General features: G+C 38.3%; 1 long non-coding RNA gene across 2 annotated transcripts in view; it reads left to right on the forward strand.

The window, feature by feature from the left end:
* The window catches only part of LOC126940324 (uncharacterized), a 32,417-nt gene extending 9,322 nt beyond the window's left edge, over positions 1-23,095 (forward strand). Inside the window, exons 2-3 of one of the 2 annotated variants that reach the window (XR_007720703.1) lie at positions 12,259-12,381; positions 19,520-23,095. This is a non-coding gene — a long non-coding RNA (uncharacterized LOC126940324). Of the gene's footprint in view, positions 1-12,258; positions 12,382-13,094; positions 14,428-19,519 lie in introns of those variants that run through there. The other variant, XR_007720704.1, reaches the window with a different exon arrangement.
* Positions 23,096-24,255: the final 1,160 nt, after the last annotated feature.

The following is a 24,255-nucleotide window of genomic DNA, read 5'->3' on the forward strand; positions in this document are numbered from 1 at the left end:
CTGAGTCTGGACAAATGTGTAATGGCATGTACCCAGCATTATAGTATCAGACAGAGTAGTTTCACTGTCCTCTGTGCCTCATCTATTCATCCCTTCCTCCCCTCTAACCCCTGGCAACCACTGATTCTTCTACTGCCTACATAGCTTTGCCTTTCCAGAATGTCATAGAGTTGGAATTATATGGTATGTAGCCTTTTCGAATTGGCTTCATTCACTTAGTAATACGCATTTAAGATTCCTCCGTATCTTTTCATGGCTTTTTAACTCATTTCTTTTTAGCACTGAATAATATTCCATTGTCTGGTTGTACCACAGTTTATCCACTCACCTACTCAAAGACATCTTGATTTCTTCCACATTTTGGTAAATACAAATAACGCTGCTATAAACATTCATGTGCAGGTTTTCATGTGGACATAAGTTTTCAGCTCATTTGGGTAAATATCAAGGAGCACAATTGCTGGATCATATGGTAAGAGTACGTTTAGTTTTGTAAGAAACTGCCAAAATTGTTTTAATGTAAAAAAACTGTATGATTCAGATGGAAAAATAAAGCTGCCTAAAAGGAAAACATTAGAAAGACCTAATATATGAATTCTAAATTACATTACCAAAAGACAAGGACTGAAATTCTAGAGAGTTTAAGCAGTGGAGCTGTAATTAAGACTTTTCTATGTGAGTATTGTCATTCATTTATGAAACCAGAAGACAAATATTCTCAGAGATACAAGGGCTCAGACAATCTGTTACCCAGGTAACCTTTCAAAAATCGCTTGAAATGAACTCTAAGCATCCAAAGGATAAAGCAAATTAGAATCCAAGCATGGAAAACTATTGTGTAAGAGGACTGGTAGTAAATACAATTTACTACCTCACTAATTACACTAATTACCTCCCTGACCTGACTAATTACAACAAATCCCACATTACAGGTTCTTTAGGACTTGGTACTTCTGAGTGACACTTGTCACAGTTGCTGGTGTATACATGTTACTAAAACTGCTTGATCAAGATCTGAGGCTGAGGTTCTGCTATGTGGTCCCTCTAAGAAGGCAATGAGCACTGCTGCTCACCTTTGTAGGTACTTCTGCCCCCAGCATGATGCCTGGCATCAGGGCCGGCACTGCCTTTTTTGTAAATGAATGAGCATGAACAAACGAACCTGACATTTCCTCTACTCTTGTACCCACCCTCACCTGATTATAATGTATGTGTGACACATGAATTACTCAAGGACAAAGACGGTGTCACATTCATCTCTGCATCCTAAGAGTGTCAGAACACTGCTCAAGCTAACCAGAGTCACTTAATATTTTCTGAATTATTGAACTGAATTCTCTGCCACATATTCCCGCTCACCATATACCCCCACCACACAAAACAACCAAAATGGCATATGCTCTCTCACACCTCCATGCCTTTGTCTATGTTGTGTTTTATCCTGTGATAGTTTCCCCCCACCTTCCCCACCTCATGTGGGTAGTTGCTTATCTATTCAGAAGGGTTTTGACTAGGTAAATAAACTGTTGGCCAACTTGGAAGTAGCAATATTAAATTGGGTACCATGCATCCTGGGAGACTCTGTCAATGATGGCCAGGCATTTCTGAATTTACCTGAGTATGGTTTTAGTATAGAGGAGAGCATTGTCTTAGAGGATACAATGTTTTCAAGGTTTGGTAAAAGAAGCTGGGCTTAAGGTTGAGCTACATTGTACTCAAATTACTTTTCAGTCTTTTGGTTATACTCATGAAGTTAACTGCTTTTAAGCTCTTTCCTTAAAATTGGAAGATGAAAGGACGGAAATTCCTCAGTGTCTTTTAAACTTTTAATCTAATTAATAGTTAAATCAAGAAATGTTCCTTATCAAAATTTCCTTTGGTTTACTGTACTAGACTCATTTTTTTCTATCATGTGAAAGTGCCAGAAGTTTTGATACTTAGAGGATTAAATTAAAGTTTTAATCGAAAGATTTGGTCAATCTTCTAAAATCTCTGTTTTTTTAAAGATTATACTCTCTTAGATGTCCACACTATAGTTAGATTTACTTGTCTATAAATAGTCTCTTTTTTGTACTTATTTTTGCTGAGATTTTTTTCTGCTCTTGAAAGTCTGAGAAAAATCTAACCCTACTTGGCTACTGATGAGAGCTTTCATGTATAGTAGTTATAAGTAGCACACCTGCTGAGAAACTGTTTGCACATAAGGAGAACTGAAGTGCACAGCTTTCCCTGAGAGAGTACCAGCAATTTGGGGTGAGCAAGGAATTCTAAGTAAAATGCGAATCAACATAAACTGATAGGTCCATGAGTCAAAATATACTAAAAACAATTCAAAATTGCTATTATAAATTCATGTGGAAAATATTACACAAAAGTCATCGCTGTGGATATCACATAAAGGCATCTTACTGAGACAGAAAATGCCAAGGTATTACAAGAACAGCCGCACCATTCTTTATAGCCTAAGCAAAATGAGGATGTCCTAGAAAGCAGCCTTCAAATTCTATTTTTGACAATGTCAAATTCATTTTATAAAATCTGAAAAGTTCTAGAAGCAGTCGAACATGGGAGCAAATATTGCCCGGGATACCATTTCTTTGATATAAGAAAAAGTGAAATGTGTTGGTTCCTGCCTACACATGCAAGAAATAGAAACTTGAAAAATTAAAGTTCTATTATTATTCTACTTCACCCAACTGCCATCGTAATGGTTACTGATTATCAATTACTCTTGTCATTTATTGATTTGACCTTGAAAAATAAGAGTTCTAGGAGAGGAGTCGGGGTTTCAGGAGACTGGTTTCAAACCTGCCATTTTCTAGCTGTGTGCCCGTGGGTTAGTCCTTTCCTCTTCTGGAGTTTCAGTTTCTCTATTTGTAAAATTAGGAGGTTGAATAAAATGATTGCACTTTTGGTTTTGTGACTAAAGTTAATTATATAAAAATGAGATATAGTTCATGATCTGGAAATGAGAACAAGATAAAAATCTGACAAAAGTTAAGAAAGGAGAGTTGACTTACTTAAAAGGCAAAAAACAGCATTCCATTCATATATTGGCATATCAACATCTACAGATAAGTTTGATGTTAAAGATACAAAAAGAATGATAAAACTTTAAGCCAAGAAGTCAAATAAATAGGTGACTGCATCCCAACTTTCTGTGAATGGTCGAGGTTGTCTGGAGGAGGATATAAAAGACTCTAAGGCTCAGTCTGGCCTCAGTGGAAAAGAATGCTGTGATTTATTAGCAATATCTGCTTAGGCTCAGAAAGGGAAAATGGCAGTGTTGCAAGATGCTTTTGCCACATAAGTTCTAAAACAGTATTCTAGCCATATATAGAAGATAGCTGTTACTACTTTCTGAAGATACGTCTAAAGACTTTAGGGCAACCTCTATTCCCAAATATCACAGCATACAATCTGGAACATAAAACACAATAAAATATAACATTAAAATGTAAGTGAATCCTTTCAGGTCTATACTGTTCTATAAATACAAATACTGTTCCAACCCAGTAAACACAGTACAAATACTGTTCTACAATTCAAATGAAAACAGAATAGTTAGTTGCAACCAAGACTGCCACCCACCCTCCAGTTGTCATTGATCTTTTCTCTGGCAGTAGAAGCCCTGGTTTTATGTAGGCCCATGGCTGCCCAGAATATGTACACATTTCTTAGCCCATCCCTGTCTTGCATATTGACGAGGCTGTGTGACTAAGTGCTAGCCAATGAGACGTGAACGGAAATGATGTGAGCAACTTCAATGTTTTACTTTGTTGGGGCTCAGAAACCTATACCCCAAATACAGCACTTTGACAAGCTGGACTAAAGAAGCAACCTTGACTGGCTGCTGTGGTTCATGCCTGTAATCCCAGCACTTTTGGGAGGCTGAGGCAGGCAGATCGCTTGAGGCCGAGAATTTGAGACCAGCCTATACAACATAGTGAAACCCCATCTCTACTAAAAATACAAAAATTAGCCAGGTGTGTTGGCACATACCTGTAATCCTAGCTATTTGGGAGGCTGAGGCATGAAAATTGCTTGAACCCATGTGGCAGAGGCTGCAATGAGCCAAGATCATGCCACTGCACCCCAGCCTAGGCAACTGAGTGAGACTCTGTCTCAAAAAAAAAAAAAAAAAAAAAATACAGCAACTTCAAGGTATATCTGATCTTCCCCCTCATACACACACCTGTCTCTCAATCCTGTCTGTCCCAAAGCACAGGATGAAGCTGTCTGTCCTCTAAAGTCTGGACCTTCCTTATCTGCCAAAAGTATGGACCCACCAAAGAAGAAAACAATTATCTCTGGTTCCTTCCAGGTGTGGCCATTAACTGAACTCAGGTCACAGGAAGAAAGACTGAAGTCTGTCAACACACCTGACAGATGTTTGCCACCAACCATTGTCTTTCAGCCCCATTTAGTTTTTCAGAGAGAATCATTTACCAGCTGCTGTCTGCTCTGCATGTCCAACAGACTTTGTCCCAGGCCACCGTATGTTCTCCAAGTCCATTCATTTCCCCAAAACTTCATTTACTATCCCTCAAATTGCCACATTCACCCCAGCTCCTCTTCCCCTATGAAGAAGGGTATACCTCGTTTATACATCTGCACCTCACTGGATTACTGGGTAATCAATCTCATGCAATTCTCCTGTGCCTTTGAACATTAAAATAAATTTTGTAGGCCTTCTCCTACTAATCTGCCTTTTGTCAGTTGATTTCTCAGTGAAACTTCAGATGGCGAAGGGGATGTTTCCTTTTGGCTGCTACACTCCTAAAGAGAAGGGATACGCCTACCCCTTTCCTTTTTCCTCTTCTTTCTAGCCACAGTGCAGACTGGGTGGCATGAGCCATGATGGGATGAAGAGGAGGTAACACCCAGGAGTCACCCATCAGCCTTAGCCTGCTTACATGCGGAAGTTACATGCAACAGAAATTATTTTCTCTCTTGCTTAAGGCACTATTTTTCCAGCTTCTGTTAAACAACCAAACACGTATCTTACCTAATAAAATAGCTGCCTTGGGGTATGGGAATATGCATAAGAAATTCATGTTTCCTTGTGGGAAATGTGACATGATTCAGGAGAAAGTTATTCCCACAGTGCAGGTATTCCCAAGTAACAGGAGGTGAACATTGTGATGTAGCTACTAAACAGATCTTTTCTTGAGGCTTATCTCTTTTATCAGAGTTGGCAACCTATGGTCCATGGGCCAGATCCAACCAACAGCCTCTGCTTGTAAATAAAGTTTTAGAACACAGCCATGTGCATTCATTTACATATTTTCTGTGGCTGCTTTTCAAGTTACAATGGCATAGCTGAGTAGTTGTGACAGAGACTACATGGCCTACAAAGCCTAAAATAGTTACTACCTGGCCCTTTCCAGAAAGTTCGCTGGCTCCTGTCTTCAAAGATGGCAGCCTTTGCACCCCTGGGAACTCTAACTAACTGATTTCAGATATCACTTTTTCTTTTTTCCATCTGGCAATTTGCTCACATCTATGTATTAATATACTCAATACCCTTCTTTCAGCGTATCCAAACATGCTATTTTCTGCTAAAGAACTATTTAAGAATTTTTAATTTAGTAGGAATTTTAATTTCCTACTTCTCTCCTTGTAGTTACACTTGGGGACCATAAGGACATTTTGCACACAAAAAAGTGTTATCTCTGCAATTGAATTAGTACATTATAAAGGTGAGTGGGGAAAACAAGTGGGGTGAGACACAGTGTTCGGGCTGTTGACTCTCCTAACTCGCATTCTGGTCTCAAAGCCAGTGAAACCCAAGTTCACACCCTGATCTCCAGTGTCGCTGAGAACAGTGACTTTCTGTCACTGTTAAAGAAAATACCTAGAGCAAGACTGTGTCAAATCCAAGAATGTTATGGGTCTATTTTAGCAGAAATTTTAAGATACTCAGAGCCAATCTGAGTCTTGAAAGGTGAATTTGACTTGAAAAGAATTTTAAATGGAAAGAAAAAGTAAGACACTGATAAAGAATATGATGCATTCATCCTAGTAACAGTCATTAACCAAAGGGAAAAGCAAATGATTTTGTTTCTAAATGTAAATTTAAAGCCATGCCTATCAGAAAAGTGGGCTTTCAACTAACTGAAAAAATTGCACTGTTGGTTCTAAAACTGCTATACTCCTGAATTTATTCATTCAATATATTTTTAACAAGAAAAATTAAGAAGACTCAAGCCATTAAGAAGTGATAAAGACTATGGAAAGCTATTGATCAAAATTAAGACAAGACAGAGAAACTCAATTGATACATGTGCATAAATCTACACATGAAAGAGAAGTTGTGCCTTTCTTTTTAAAAATAATTTATAAATTACATTCGTTTTAAATATCCATCAACTATAATATGCCTGTCTTAATATCTGTGAGATTCCACAATCTAATAAAAAAAATTTATGTTAAGAAAAATCTAACATTGCTGGGAGTATGTTTTAAAACTATATACAGTTGTGTATATATTTAGAACATGTACTAATTTTATTATACTTATATTCTAGAGCTGTGCTATCTAGTATGGTAACCACTAATCACATGTGGTTTCAAGGGCTATTTAGCCCTTGAAATGCAGCCAGTCAGAATTGAGATCATATAAAATGCTCTCGAGATCCTGAAGACTTAGTGTGATACGAAAGAATGTCAAATATTACATTTTGATTACATGTTGTGATGATAATGCTTTAGATACACTGGATTAAATAAAATATACTATTCAAATCAACATATCCTTTTTTAGCTTTTTAAACATAGTGGCTAGAAGATCTTAAATTATAAATGAGGCCCATATTATATTTCTATTGGACAGTACTGGCCTAGAGCACTGGTCCTCAAGCCCTAGGTCATGGATCAGTATTGGTCTGTGGCTTATTAGGAACTGGGCTGCACAGGAGGAGCTGAGCGGTGAGCAAGCGAGTTAAGCTTCATCTGTATTTACAGCTACTCCCCATCACTCACATCACCCGAGCTCCGCCTCCTGTCAGACCAGTGGTGGCATTAGATTCTCAGAGGAGCATGAACCCTATTGTGAACGGCTCATGTGAGGGATCTAGGTTGCATGGTCCTTATGAAAATCTAATGCCTGATGATCTGTCACTGTCTCCCATCACCCTCAGATGGAACCATCTAGTTGCAGGAAAACAGACTCAGGGGCTTTCACTGATTCTACATTATGGTGATTTGTATAATTATTTCATTGTATATTACAGTGTAATGATAGAAATAAAGTGCACAATGAATGTAATGCACTTGAATCATCCCCAATCCAAACCCCAACTCCAGACCGTGGAAAAATTGTCTTCCACGAAACCGCTGGTCCAAAAAGTTGGGGACTGCTAGTTTAGAGTATCTAAGAGTACTTTCTTCCGCAGAGGTAATTATCAGCTTTGAACTTCTGAGAAACCTACCACCATGATACCAGTAACCAATAAATGTAAATTTTATGTTGGATATTTCAATGAAACTAAAAAAGCATTTTGTCTAATCTCAAAACATGGATTATAGTTTTAAGACTCTATTTAGAAATAAGAAAATAAAATGTTGAACTTACATTTTTCTCCTTACTTTTCTCATTTTAATTTTATCGATTTCAAAGAGAAGATTTTGTTTGGATGGAAAGCAAGATGTGGTCTCAGTTATAAGTAAGAGGAGGGAAAGAGACCAAAAATAGAACTGACAAGAGAATGTTGCCAGATAAGGAACAATAACTACACTTGCAATAAAATTCCACCAAAAATAACCTCTGTGAAGAACAAAAATGGAATACCTGAAATTATTTCTTTAAATGAAAACTTCTTCAGTGCTGCATTTTTGCAATCAGCCTAGGGTACTAACATGGTATAGGATTAGATGAGGGAATGGCTTCTACAGAAAAAACACTTATTACTTCCTAAGATTCTTCACTGATATGCTCTCTACAAATAAGACAATCTTACCCAGTGAATTTTTTAAATTGGTACATCATAATTGTACATATTTGTGGGGTACAATTGAATGTTTTGATACATGTGTATGTTGTATAATAATCAAATAAGGGTACTTAGCATACCCATCATCCCATAGATTTGTATTTTATTTGTAGTGAGTTAGTCTATGAACTCCAAAACATCATATTACAAAGTGCTTTTCTTCTTGAAACAGTTCTAAAATCCTAACTTGCTTTTCTGGCCATTTAAATTTACTTTAATGAACTATCTATTCAACCAATCACCATTATTGTAAGTTCTTCCACAGAACAGAAGGGCATGTGCTGACTGACAGTACTCATCCACCTCCCGGTCTATTGTTTTGAATGATTTACTCACAAGAGAAATATTTCACCCTGCAGAAAGGTGGAATATCTGAATCCACCTTTCAATCCTCCTAAGACCCACTTGAAAGTTATCTCCTACTGCTCTTTCAACATCACCTGTCAAGAATAAAAGTGTTGTGTCACTCAATCCATTGGTTTGGACCTTGAAACCAGTGAAAGATGCTTGTTTTAATGGGTCAGCATGGTGGCTCACACCTGTAATCCCAGCATGTTGGGAGGCCAAGGTAAGTGGATTGCTTGAGCCTGGAGGTTGAGACATGCCTGGGCAACACAGTGAGATCCCATCTATACAAAAAGTCTAAAAATCAGCCAGGCATCATGGCACACACCTGTAGTCCCAGCTACACAAGAGGCTGAAGCAGGAGGATCACTGGGGTCCAGGAGGTCGACGCTGCAGTGAGCTATCATGGTGCCACTGCACTCCAGCCTGGGCAACAGAATAAGACCTCGTCTCTTAAAAAAATAAACCAATCTTGTTTTCACTTCCAAGATGTCAGGAGAAGAAAATTAACCTAAGTACTCAGTTATAGAAATGCCTGTGTGATCATTTCTGAAGACCAGTTGCTATTGAGGTCAACAGGAAGACATAAAGTCTGTTTCTTCTGTTTCTAATTTACAGGTGAAGGAGTACTTCACTTGCCCCTGCACCTCAAAAACAAACAAACCCAAACAAAGAAAACCCCCAAAATGCTTTCCTTTTTCTTTTTAAATTAATGAAAGACCAAAGGCAAAAAGAAGCTGTGTTAAATGTTCAGAACATGGTATTTTTCTTTAAAAGGACTTGTGATCCTAGGAATAACAGCCCTACCTCCAACTTAACAAACCTGCAGCAAGATCTTGCAGCTATACCTCACCTAGAGTTGCAGAAAGGGTATTCACAGGAGCATTTAGTATTTGGACTGATGGAAATAAGAAGAGTTTGTGCAGGGGGAAAAGAAACTTGAAAAAGACTAGAGAGAGAGAGAAAGAGAGAAAGGACAGGGTGGCTTCTATTCTCAATCAGCCTCTGGGACTAGGTCTAATCTTCCCCAGAAAGGAATGAGATAGGCCATTTTGGTGAGGAAACTTACGAGACTGTATTCAAGCTTGAGAGTCTAACGGACAGGATGTGACTCCAGAGTCCAGAGGTATGGCCAGGTGCTGGATGTGATGAAGCAAACCAGGGCAGGCTGGCATGGCACTGGTGGTGGACCCTTCACCGGGGTAGCTGAGGAAGTGAGTGTCCATATGAAAGACACTGTGTTCACCTATGTCCTTGATGGTATCATGCTCTCGCTTTCATCATCTTCCTCACTGCTGCCATCACAGTCTTCACAACCTCAATGTCAATGTGTTGCCTTAAAAAAAAAAAAACAAAAACAAAAACAAAAAAAAAAACTCCTAATGAAAACGTTTTTGGAGGATATGGCCAGTGGAATCATGGCTTGCATCACAACGTCTGTGCAGCAATGGTGAGCTGTGGGCCAAGGATGGACACCAGCAAGGAAGCACATGGCCACTCTCCCAACGCAGCAAAGTTCTCACAATGGGTGCCAGCTGCAGCCACTGTGGCCAGCTGCCTCCCTCCTGTGGATGGACAGCTGAGGTGGACAGATAGGAAAAGATCAGAGGACTTGATTGAGGGCACATGTGAGACAGAGCTTTAGGAGAGACTGAGGTCCGACCAACGTGTTCATGTGGCCTCCTAGTTCAAACTCCGAGCCTGCAGGGGCCTCTGTGCTTTCAGATCACATGCAACTTTTCTACCAGAGAAGGAAGTATGAGTCAAGTCAGAATCCCCAATCCCAGGAGTGATATTATTACTATATATTTGGAACAATAAGCACAGAGAATCATATTTCAGACTGGAATTTTCCATTTGAACAGGTGTTTCAATATTTATCTCATACTACTCAATAGGTAGACTCAAGAACATGATAGTAAATATTTTTTGAAAATTGAATTATGTTTTACATTTCTCTAAGAAAGATCATGTGAAGGCCACAGCTCCATCTTAGATGCTAATTCACCATGTTAATTTCTGGTTATTCCCCATTCCAGGAAACTCTCTAAGATTTCTACTTTATCTACTGTTACTGTAAATCCTGCCCTTAGGCAGATACCTATAGCATTCTTGCCTTTCCCTACAATTGTCCTACACATTCCTTCCCTATGGTATATGAGTCCTGGGTCTGAGGGGGTGATAGTGTAGAGATCCACCATCTTTCCTGACAGCTATCCAAGACTAGGGCTTCTGTTGGTAAGTCCCTATTGTAATATTTACGTTTCTTTCTGATATACTGGATTTGTCAGCCTCTTTCTTCTGCCCCTCAGGTTCCTTGCCTTTTGAGGGTAGGTTTGCAAAGATCTGTTCACCACAGAACAGATCATATAGAAAGGAATCCATAATAACAGCCCTGGTTAAAATATCACCCACTAAATGCAATTGTTTTCTACAACTGGATTTTTACATCCTATTTTCTAGAAATGGAATTCTACTTTTTTTTTCCTTTTTTTTTTTTTTTTTGAGACTTTGTCTCGCTGTGTCACCCAGGTCGGAGTGCAGTGGTGTGATGTCAGCTCACTGCAACCTCTGCCTCCTGGGTTCAGTAATTTTCTGGCCTCAGCCTTCTGAGCAGCTGGGACTACAGGCGTCCACCACCATGCCTGGCTTATTTTTGTGTTTTTAGTAGAGACGGGGTTTCACCATATTGGCCAGGCTGGTCTTGAACTCCCGACATTGTGATCTACCCACCTTGGCCACCCAAAGTGCTGGGATTACAGGTGTGACCCACAGCAACTGGCCAATTCAACATATTTTTATTGAGCACTTAACATGTGCTGTGCTTGGAGTTAGTTGCTAGGGACTCAAAGATGAATAAAACACAGTTCTTGTCTTCATAGTGGCAAAGGATTGTCAGAGAAGATACATATGAGGTCCTGAGGGAAGTATCAGCATCCAGGAAGAAGTGATTAACTCAGGACTGACGGGGAGAAGTGAAGACAACATTATGGCATTGAAGCTGAAGCTTAAAAAATATTTGAGATTATACCAAGGTGCAGTGCCACATGTCTGTGGTCCCAGCTGCTTGGAAGTCTGAGGAAGGAGAATCTCTTGAGACCAGGAGTTAGGGGATGCAGTGAGCTATAATCATGCCTGTGAATAGCCAGCACTTCAGCCTAGTCAACATAGTTAGACCCCATCGCCAAAAAATATATATACCAGGTAGTTAAGCAAGGGAGGGGTATTCCAAACATAAAAAAAAATATGTATCTGGGGGAAGCTAGATGAAGAGTACACTAGGATCTCTCTATATCATTTGTTCAATATCCTGTGAACCTATAATTATTTCAAAAGTAAATTAAGGAAAAAAGAACACATGCCAGTGTTCATACATATGAACATGCTTGATTTTTAGGAGAAATGACAATCCTGGATGAAGGATTGGGATAGGAGGTGTATTAGTCCATTCTCACACTGCTATAAAGAACTGCCCTAAACTGGGTAATTTATAAACAAAAGATGTTTAATTGACTCACAGTTCCACATGGCTTGGGAGGCCTCAGGAAACTTACAATCATAGCAGAAGGGGAAGCAGGTCTGTTCTTTACAAGGCGGCTAGAGAGAGAGAGGAGCATGTGGAGGAGGAGTTGTCAAACACCTATAAAACCATCAGATCTCATGAGAACTCATTATCATGAGAACAGCACGGGGAAACTGCCCGCATGATTCAGTCACCACTCACCATGTCTCTCCCTCCACACATGGGGATTATGGGGATTACAATTCAAAATGAGATTTGGGTGGGTACACAAAGCCTAACCATATCAGGAAAATACTGGACAGGGAATCAGGAATCAGATTGTATTGGAGAAAAATAGCTGGCAGCAAGTGGAAGAGTCTTTGAACATATAAACTAATTAATATATTATTTTAATAGCTCCAAAAAGAAATTATGAAAACCTGGGACTACATCTGTGGCAGCGGTAAAGGAGAGAAGATAAAAGGCTGAAGAAAAGAGCAACAGGCGTTAGTGATTCTGATAAAGAGGAAACAAGCAAAGGTAACTTTATGATTGGGGGAAAATTCACACTATTCATCATTATAGAGAATAACCAAAAAGTCTTTTAGCGTGAAAGACAGTAAATTCAGTTTGGAACTATTGAAATTAAGGCCAACATCATGTAGAACATGGATTGGAATTCAAGAATAAGGTCTTAGAAATGTACATTTTCTGTACTGTTTAAGAATATTCAATTCTGCTATAAAAGACAAGAAAAGAAACAGGATGGACTGAATTTGTAATAATTGTTAGGCATATTTAACAAAAGTTATAAGAAATATGTGAAACTCAGAGAACGTGTTAAGTATAGATAATGGGTAAGCAAGTAACTTGTGAGACATTGGTAAAATTAATGTGGCAAGTTATATATAGACATAGTAACGAGTAAGGCCTGCCAATCATTGATCAATAGAATAAACCAAAATTATAATGGTGCATAAAGGAGTTTTGTTTAAGACAAAATAGAAATAGATGGAAAAACCAAATCATGGTACCTCTAGGATGACAGCTATGTCACCCTCAAATTCAGCCACCTATTGATGATACCCACTACGGTCTCATTCTGGCCTATATGTACTTGTGTAGAACAAGCATGTATCATTGGATCAGGACTCCTTTTGTCTGTGAACCTGTAACTCAAACCTCACCTCTGGTTCTCATAATCACATTATTGACAAGGAAGGCTGACATTCATTTTTTATCCATTTTCTCAGCATTGGCAAGTAAGAGAAAGAAAGAAGATATACGAACATTATGATACCCAGGACTCAAGTATTGTGTTCCTTTGTCCACTTAGACCCTAATCTAAGAATGTTAACTTACCCCATCTCCTTACCCTTGACTCTCTTTGTGTATTTCAAATTGATTCAGTAAACTATATGATACAAGTATCTTAATTGGCCCCTAAACCTTTCTGCTCTTTGATCTCTGAGATAACGTGCTTCATAGTACACTTAGAAGCTACCATTGCCTCAAGGTAATTCCCTGCATGATTGGTCTGGTCTGGAGGACTATAATCATTCAGGTATTTGAGGATCAGATAGCCTAACTAGACCCCAATTACTTTTTAACACAGTAAATTTAATGTATATAAGTTTCCAACAAATGTAAAACCCCATAAGACAAAATCAAGCCTCTACCTTCAAAATACTAGAAGTTACCTCTTTGTATATGCTTCTGAAAATTTATGATATAAATTTTGCCTTTGAGGGCAAAAACCATACCCTATTTATCTTTGTATCTCCATACCTAGCTGAACACCTGTAATAGTGCACTCATTGTATTTTTGTTGAATTAAAAAATAAGCTTCAGTGCATTTTCGAAATGCATATATTTACATAATAATATTTATATGCTGACTCTGACAAAGCTCATTATTAGATTGAATAACCAAATTTATTTAAAATTGTACGGATTAAACCATTCATCCAGACAGAGATTGTTGTGGAAAAAAACTGAATTCCTCCTGGACAGGATGACAGAATGAAAATGACTTAAATGACACGTTGGTTCAAGACCCCAGGATCAATGAACCTCAATTTGGTTTTCAGCAGATTATGACAACGATCCCAAATTCTCTATTCATTGTCAAAGTAAGTTAGCAAGCAGATGTGATGCTGTGTAAATGTGGAAAAGTAAATCCATGTCACACATGCTGTGTTTGTTCAGGAACAGTGGAGCAGATAAGTGACGTGAGTGTCTAGGTAAAGTCAAGCCCCAGCACATGAGAAAAACAGAGAGAAAACAAAATGAGAGTCTTTTTGTTTCTTCATCTGGGAAGATGTTGAAGTCTGAGACATGTTAGATACATTATGGTTTGTTCAGACAACAAAATATTTTCAGTTGTTTAAAAGATGAAAAACAACTTATGAACTGATTTAGAACAATCTATCAGATACATTGCCAAGCAAAAAAATAATAAGGTGAGAAGCAGACTGTATGTCCTGCTAATATTTTGTGCATAAGGTTTTCTGGAAGAATACACAGTATGTTGATTACACTCATTAGAGTGGTTGACTTTAGGAAGGAAAACTGGGTTGGATAAGATATGGTAGAAAGCAAACTAGTTTTTTGATTTTGCATATGTTTTAAATTTTTTATAATTTTTCAAGCATTATGGTGTCAAAAAGGCAAAATGGAGTAAAATAAGTAAAAGAATTTTTAAAATTTAAAGTCACTTTTTTTCTAAAATGTTCTTTCATCAGGGTATGTAAAACTCAGTGCAGTAAACAAACGTATTTCCACACGTATATGTCCATAGCACATTGTGCATTGGAGGGTTTTTAATTTACTATCTATTAAGCCTCCCAAAACAGGATAAGAGATTACCATTTCTGATTATGTTGCGCATAAGGTTATATATTTAGAGTGCTTTTCTCTTGATTTAATAAATATGCCACATAGTCCATTAACTCACTAAGCCCTATTCAACTCCAAAGTTGCCAATATACCTGATTTCACAAATGAAAAAATTAAAAACAATAAAAACCTTGACTCACAAAAACAATATAGAGAAGAAAATGAAAGACATGCACCTTGGTTTTCTCATCTATAAAATGGGAATGATAAAAGTATTTAGCCTGACAATAATGTACATGTAAAATTCATAATAAATGGTAGTTGTAACTAATGTAACTTAAAGGTCACATGAAGAGATGCTTGTTCTGTGTAAGTATTTATGTCCAGAAAACATAAGCTTATTGTTTCATTTAAATAAAACTGTAAATGCCTAATGATGCTTGGTGATGGCTATTATCTTCCTATCACAGCTTGGCAAGGATCTCTCCCAAATATCTATGATTACCCATTTGAGTTGGTAATGGCCCATCTCCCAGCATATTCACAATTAGCTGCTTCAATGGCATTGGTAAACAAAATAACCAAATTGTTGTTCAAATTCCTTACACATTGTAAAGTTCATGGAAAATGTCTTTTTAAATGTAGATTTCTTATTTAAAAAAAAGAAAAAGAGGTATACCATATATTGACCTCTGAGTGATGAAGAAGTTGAATTAAGATCATGAAGATGCTAAGAATGCACATTTGGAAGAGAGATAATTAAGTTTATCTTCCTAAAGACAGATATAAAGACAAGTTTAAAAACAATTCATTCTGATTTGTTAAATTGACCAGGTAACCATCCTGTAGTCTATTTTTATTGCCTTTGTAAACACAGATAGGGCATCATTTATCTGGAGCTTTAGCGAAGAATCATGTTGGTGTCTTAAACCTTCTAAAGAGGTTTATATTTAAAGGACTAGTCCTTGAGAATAAAGATAAACCAGGCTAAATCACGTTTGGGTATACATGCCGTCCACCAGCAATTACCTGATTGATTTTTTAGTTATGCCTGCAACACAAACTAATTTCTTTGAAAATGAACAGCCATGGTGTTCCATAAACATTCTGATCTATTATCCTACCAGGGAGGAAAAAACAGGCAGACCTAAGAAAGTAGTGGAGATACACAATTATTAGACAAAAAAGATAATGTGTAGCCTTGAGCACAGGAGGATCAGTCATGGAAGAACGACCCTGCAAGTTCAGACCTGGTCCAGTCCTACCTCTTCCAGTCCCTCAGTGAAGTCTACCCTCAACCAGTTAAACATCTCATCACCACCATGAAGGGAGAAGTGCATCAAGAGCCACTCGCTACCTGTCAGTGATCACTCAGAAGTTTGGAGAGAAAGAGAAACAAAGGCAGAATGCCTGTACACGTCTCTGTGAGTCTGTGTATACAAAAGGAGAACCGAAAGAGGAAAGAGAGGGAGGAAGGATCAGAGAAACCTTGAGGAGCCTGGAAGATGGACCATTTTTGGAGGAGACTTGTGTTCTATGACTCAGACAGGGGAGGAATCAGGATGATTTTCAAAGGTATTATTTCTGAGACTTAGCTTATGTTCAGTCTACTGAATTCCATGGCTGGAGCAAACAAACAATGAAATCGGCTCAGGATAACAATGAAATGGTAACACAAATGCATGGTTTTGTTTGTTTGTTTGTTTTAAAAAAGAAAATTCATCAATCTCATCAAGGCGCCTGGAGCCTGAAAAGGAAGAAGAGAACATATATGTTTGAAACGAGGAAAATCATGCACAACCATTCCTAGGACACCATTCACTAAGTGTCAGGAACTAGACGCATTCCTGAGCTCCTAATATTGAGTGGGTACAATCTCATGACATGAGGGTGGAGAAGCGATTCTGATTTCCAGTGCATAATGGGGTGTCAGGAGTCCTTAGAAAGCAGATTCGTGCTTCCAAAAAAAATCGAATTTTGGTTTATATCTGCTAAGAACTTACCTAGCTCCTAACCACTGAAATGAAAAGGTGTATTTTGAAGTTATTTCTGAGAGTGGAAAAAGAAATGCTCCACTTTTGAGCCTTAAAATCATTTTAGGGCAGTAAAGGCCATCTACTTTAACAAAAGCAACCGCGTCCAACTATATCATTTATATTGAGTGGTGAAAATCATTGTAGGATCCACTATAGCATATCAGAATTACAAAGACTAAAACAAAACAAAATGTTTGCTCTTTTTACCTCAACTCAGAAATTGCTGAAATTCATAACCATATTAGGAGAAAATAAACAGAATGAGCAAACTTTTCTCACAGGCAAAAGAGCCTTAAATTTACTCTGATTTTTAATTTCATTTAACATGTATTGCTATACTAAGGAAGCCCCTTCTGCATAAATAATAATCAGAAAAAGAGAAGGTCTTTGAAATGGGAGAGGACAGTCTAATGTTTTCACTGGTATATGCAACCACAAGTCCAGTTGTAAATATTTTCAGTGCTGTCTAGCCTGGAAAGGGGAGAATTATGTACTGGAATATGCAAGAGAAGGCTGGAAGTCCTTATGCAGATGTAAGTTGATTAAAATTAGCACTTCATGAAATTGCTTCTTTTTTTTTAGATGAAAAGTGATTCTAAGTGGGACACAGCTATAAAAGTAAAAAGTCCTCATTTTTCAATCTGTGCTAAAGGTTCTTTCCATGAGTGACCTTATTTGGTGCTTTAACATGAGATTATAATATGCAAAAACTTTTAAAGTCATTTTTCCTTTTTCTTGTTTCGGGTGTTATGAAAAACCACCACGATTATCTGGAGGCAGAGTAAGTAGCACGGTAGAAGGAGGATTCAGACCTCAAGCCTAGGACAAATAAATGCCACATAACTTTGGACAAACTACTTAACTTTGTAGCTATGGATTCTCCTTTACGTTTCCCTCATAAAGTGGCTGAGAGGAGTAGGTGAGAGCACTCCTGCTGAGCACCTTCTCAGTGTCTGGCACCATCCACATGGCTGTCAGTAGCTCTTACTATCATTATCAGTGTCCGTAAGTGGTGTCAGATTCAGTGCCAATGCTGCTACTCTTGGGGAGGAAAAGAAATTCTATCTTCTACTCATCTTAGGTTCTCCAACTGGTACCCTGCAAATTAGATTGACAATGAAATAGCAAGAGAAAAACAAACAGAGTTTAACATGAGCATCTTGCATATACATGGGAATACTCAGTGATGAGTAATTCAATAAAGGTGGTTAAGACTTGGGTGTATATAGTATCACAACAAATAAACAATAAATTTTAGAGAGACAAAGGAAAAAGACTGAATTTCTAGTGTAAGCTGGGCCTGATGGCTCATGCCTGTATCCTAGCACTTTGGGAGACTGAGGATGGAGAATCGCTTGATCCCAGGAGTTCAAGATCAGCATAGGCAACATAGAGAGACTTCATCTCTATTAAAAAAAAAAAAAAAAACTAGGGCAACAAACTATAGGAAGGTAAATATATGAGGGAAGCTAATGGAAGATAAAGGCTAGTTAGTAAGGTTTGTTATGTAGATTCCCTGTGCAGTCAAACATCTGAAAGCTGACAAGCATCTAGAGTTGTCTCTGGTGATTAACTTCCTCCTTGGTAGAGAGGAGAAGGGAGACACCTGTACAAATTTACATCTTGCTTTTAGGAAAACTGGGGGAAGGCAGGGAGCTTTTCTTGTATCTGTTTCTTCTCAATTGCTTTCAGCTCAAAATAATCCTATGCCAAAGTGATATATTTGAGGGTGGCACATTCCTCCGTCCTTCATTATTCAATTCTGCAAACTTTGGTTGCACAACTGTGATATGCCAAGTGCTACACAGGTGCCTACGAGGAGTTTATAATCTTTTAAGTACACAAATAACTTGAGTCCATTTGATTTGGAAAAAAAAAAAAAAAAGAGGGAGGAGAAAAGAGGTTAATGTCAATTGAAATTGAAAATCCCCTTGGATTGCTGACTCAGATCCACTACTACCATGACACTGCAGAGGCTGCAACCTGGTGCTTCTGAAAATTATACTGAAAGATACAAAGGGCCCGTTTTTGTTGTTGTTGTTGATTCAGTTTGCTCTGTTGCCCAGGCTGGAGTGCAGTGGTGCCATCTCAGCTCACGGCAACCTCCGCCTCCCACCTTCAAGTAACTCTCTTGCCTCAGACTCCCTAGTAGCTGGGATTACAGGTGTGTGCCACCACACCCAACTAATGTTTGTATTTTAGTAGAGACGGGGTTTTACCGTGTTGGCCAGACCGGTCTTGAACTCCCAACCTCAGGCGATCCACCCACCTCGGCCTCCCAAATTGCTGGGAGTACAGGCATGAGACACCGCACCCAGCTATTTTAAGACTACTTTGTTCCATTAGTATTTCTAAGATAATATGCTCTTCTGAGAGATCTTTCTCGAGTTATCAAACTAATTGGTTCACTACCCTACCAGTGTTGCCAATTACACCCAAGTATCTCCCATCATGTACTTGGGTTGCTTCTATTCAAGCCCTCAGTGCTGCTGACTCACCAACATCAAAAGAAGTACATGCTGCCTATCACTGACATTTCTTACCGACATACAAACTGGACCGAAGCACTGGCAATTAATATTTCCACTCTTGTCTACCTGACATATATATCATTAGTGGTACTTCAGCTGTAGAAATGAAATTAAACTATGGAAAAAATAGGGATTTTTAAGACCCAAATCAATGACAGGTGCACTTTACTTCCAGATATGCTTACAAAGAAGAGGGAAAGACTAAGGCATTGTGTACTTTTCAGTACATACTTTTAATTACTGTTTTTGTTTTGTTTTGTTTTTCTGAAACAGGTTGAGGCAGGAGTGAGAGAGCATTCATGTCATTGCATCACTTTAAGGTCCATAAAAGAATCTGACTGACTCATATGTGGAATCTAAAAAAGCAGAACTCAAAAAAGTAGAGGATAGAACAGTGGTTATTAGAGGCTGGTTGGGGCACAGGAAAGAAGAGGAAAAGGAGAGACCTTTGTGATCATTCCACAATGTATCGATAGGCTGAAACACTACATCATAACCCACAAATACAGACCCCATAAATTATCTTTTATCAATTAAAAATACAAGTTTAAAAAATTTTTAAACTCCACTAAAAAAATAAAGCTCTTAAGAGAATCTGATGATTATTTTGTCATTTAAGTATTTTTGGCACTCAAAATTAATATAATCTGTAAATTTAAAAAATCACAAGTAATTAGTGTGAGCCCCAAGTCTCCTACAAGCTACAATCAAACCCAAACCTTACCAAACTTTTTTAGAACCATGGACAACAACAGTTGTCAGGCTTCTGAGCCCAAGCCAAGCCATCGCATCCCCTGTGACTTGCACATATACATCCAGATGGCCTGAAATAACTGAAGAATCACAAAAGAAGTGCAAATGCCCTGCCTCGCCTTAACCGATGACATTCCACCACGAAAGAAATGAAAACGGCCAGTCCTTGCCTTAAGCGATGATATTATCTTGTGAAATTCCTTTTCCTGGCTCATCCTGGCTCAAAAATCTCCCCCACTGAGCACCTTGTGACCCCCACTCCTGCCCGCCAGAGAACAATCTCCTTTGACTGTAATTTTCCTTTACCTACCCAAATCCTATAAAACGGCCCCACCCTTATCTCCCTTCGCTGACTCTTTTCAGACTCAGCCCGCCTGCACCCAGGTGAAATAAACAGCCGTGTTGCTCACACAAAGCCTGTTTGGTGGTCTCTTCACATGGACGCGCATGACAACAGTAACAAGTCCAAAGTTCTGCCTCAAGTGCCATCCAGGCCCACCCCTGGCTGTGAGGGCTTTCTCTCTCCTAAGTTTCCAAAACTCAGGAGAAATCCGGAGGACAGCATCGACTCCTTCTTCCTGTGTGACACTTTGGCACTCTCCTGTTACTCACAAAGCCAGTCCCCCAACAGATGAGATCTTTCCCCGTTTGGTGTCACAAAGCCAATACATAAAACCGAAAGTGAGTGTTAAGCAGTGCAGGCTTTATTTGCTGGCCATGGACTCGAGACGCAGGAGCAAGGCTCACAAGTCAACTTCTTGACTAAGGAGTGGGTTAAAATATAGGGTTTCTCTAATGAAGGGGTTGGACCTTAAAAGTGAAGGGAAGAGTATTCATGTCTTTCCAGAAATGGGTGGTGAACTTTCCGGAACCAGAGCGCCACCTTCCTGTCTGTCCTTTCATGGCTTCTTCCGGTTGTTGTCACGGCAATTATCAACAGTCATGGTGCTCATCTAGCATGGCAATGAGATTGTAATGAAGCCTGAAGTCTTGCTGAAGTTGTTGGGTCAGCTATCTTGGTTCTAACCAGTCTCAACTGGCCTGGTTACAAAGGGAAATTTTTATCACAGGTGTCCTGTTTCTTAAGCAGAGTTAGGGCTGGTAGAAATTCATCAATGTCTCATCTCCTTCAGATGAGACTCAAATGTCACTTCCATGAATGCTTTCTGGGTCACCTTTCCTAAAAGGGCACATCTGCCACAGCCCTTATCTCCCACTGACAGAGAATACATCTGGTTTATCACCTACCTCCCCCACTAGAATATTAGGGCCATCAGAGAGTTTTGTATGTTTTGTTCATGGCTATACAGCCAGGGCCATACTAGTGCAGTGCCTGGTACATAATAAATGTCAAATATTTGTGTTGAATGCAGGAAAGATACCTTTCCCTCCTGAATGTGGAAATCTACAAGTCCATGAAGTTCCCTGGAGCCTACTAGAAGAGCAACTTATATTAACAAAATTAATAAAAACTTGAAAATAAGGTACAATAGTCCCCACTTACCTAAGTTTTACTTTCTACAGTTTCAATTATCTGGGATCAACCACAGTCTGAAAATATTAAATGGAAGATTTCAGAAATAAACAATGTATATGTTTTAAATTGCATGCCATCCTAAGAAGTATAATTTAAGTCTTGCGCTCTCCTACTGCATCCCACTCAGGATGGGAATTGTCCCTTTGTCCAGCAGATCCACACTATATTTCCCGCCCATTAGTCACTTTGTCACTTGGTGATCAGATCATGTCATTGTACCACAGTGTTTGTGGTCAAGTAACATTTATTTTACTTCATAATGGCCCCAAAGCACAAGTGTAGTGATGCTGGCATATAATAATTATTCTATTTTATTATTAGTTATTGTTAATCTCCTGCCTCCTATGCCTAATTCATAGATTAAGCTTTATCATAGGTATGTAGCATAGGAAAAATAAATAGCGTATGTAAGGTTTAGTACTACCTACAGTTTCAGACATCGACTGGGGGCCTTGCAACATATTCCGCTGTGGATAAGAAGGATTACTATAAAAGGATGGCTGCCCGTCTTAATTCAATGGCATATTGAATCATTGGCCTGATATGCCCATGCAGGGATTATTTAGTTCTTCAAGAGAATAATCCTTGAATCTTTTTTTGTCATACTATGTACTACTGATTAGGGCCTAGACTCTGTGAAGTTACATAGTAACTTGGAGATTTTTGTCCGATAGAGATGAAATGAATTATGTGCAGAATTTAAAAAAACCAAAGGTTATATTTTTATTGGGCTATCAGACATAAATCAGTTTCTATCTAACCTAGTAACCTTATTCCAACGTTCTGTCTTCATTGCCTTTAAATACTCAGTACCTCAAAAGCATTTTGAGCTGGCTTTATCACCCTGCTGGTTCCTTCACCATGACTTAAATAAATCTTTCATGCGTGCTCATTTTATATTTGTATGACAATCAAGTTAATATTTTGACAGCTTAGAGGTGTTCCCCATCAATATGTCCAAATGGATGATACAGATTGCGTCAGAGGTAGATCTGGTTTGTTCATCTTTTGTTTATTTGTCAGACTATTGGTTAGCTCAAATCAACGTTAAGATGTTCCCACTGGAAAGGGGAACCGCTCTTTGAGATCTGAGACTGTCAGTTGTGATTCTAAGTTCACCTTTAACCTCTGGCTGATGCTGTAGAACTGAAGCAGCGACCTCTCAGTCCAGATAACTTGTAACCCTTTTTCTCTTGTTATGCGAGCTTGAAATATTGAACGACACCTGGAATGTATTAATAAAATAGACTATAAAGTCTCACAAAGAAGCTCTGTTCTGATTGTTTTATAGAGAATAATAAATCTTTCCATAAATCTAATATTCCCAGAATGCCTAGAAAAAAACTAAAGTTCTAATACCTCAAATATGCTTTGCCCACATCCCCAACAAACGAACAAATGAAAATCAGAAACTGCTGTTTCACAAACATTATTATAAGAGAATCCAGGTTTATGTAATCAGAGTGGCTTTTTAGACATATTAAACTTGTTTAATCACTTTGGTTTAAAAACAGCTATTTGTCTTCTGTCTGACTTTATCTATGTAGAATATAATACAACAAAACTTATCACAATAAATCTTTGTTTTCTCTTGAATACACTGTTTAATCTGAATTCCTCAAAACTCTTATGCTATTTTACTAATCAGACAAACCAACATACTTTCACAAAGTTTTGAATTATGAAAAATACAAAATTATTTATTCAATTAAACATGGTTATATTCCGATCATTTTTTACATCAACAGTGATTATGGTCTATAGTGCATCAGTTTTCACATAATTTTCAAGATCCTTAGTTAACATGAGGAACATAGATTATTATTAACTTGAGTTAATGAATAATCTTGGGATATCTGGATAATTTCTACCAGGAGAATACTAAAACATTGGTCAGCAAACATAATTTTTCACATATCTATGAATACACATGTCTATAGGTATGTGAATATGTATATACACAAACATATATGTATTCGGACTGTTCCAACAATTGACCTTTCCCTCATATTTCTCTCTGTCTCTCTCTCTCTCCCCACTCTCCCTGGGCCTCCCTATTCCCTGAGACACAACAATATTGAAATTGGGCCAATTAAGAGCCCTACGATGGCCTCTAAGTATTCAAGTTAAAGGAAGATTTGCATGTCTCTCACTTTAAGTCAAATGCTGGAAGCGATTAAGCTTGGTAACAAAGACATGTCAAAAGCTGAGACAGGCTAAAAGCTAGGCTTCTTACACCAATTAGCCAAGTTATGAAGACATAGAAAAAGTTCTTAAAGGAAATTAAAAGTGCTACTCCAGCAAACAAGCAAATGATGAAAAAGCAAAACAGCCATATTGCTGTTAGGGAGAAAAGTTTAAGGAGTCTGGATAGATCAAACCAACCACAACATTCCCTTAAGTCAAAGCCTAATTCAGAGCAAGGTCCTAACTCTCTATCATTTTGTGAAGGCTGAGAGGGGTGAGGAAGCTGCAGAAGAAGTTTAGAAACTAGCAGAGACAGGCTCATGAGTTTAAGGAAAGAAGCCACCTTTGTAGCAAAAAGATACAAGGTGAAGCACAAGTGCTAATGGAGAAGCTGCAGCTAGTCATGAGATGATATAGTTACAATAACTGATGAAGGTGGCTGCACTAAGTAACAGGCTTTTTTATTTTATTTTATTATTTGAGACAGAGTCTTGTTCTGTCGTCCAGACTGGAGTGCAATGGCGCAATCTCG

Source organism: Macaca thibetana, chromosome 17 (genome assembly GCF_024542745.1).
Source record: "Macaca thibetana thibetana isolate TM-01 chromosome 17, ASM2454274v1, whole genome shotgun sequence".
Taxonomy (NCBI): domain Eukaryota; kingdom Metazoa; phylum Chordata; class Mammalia; order Primates; family Cercopithecidae; genus Macaca; species Macaca thibetana.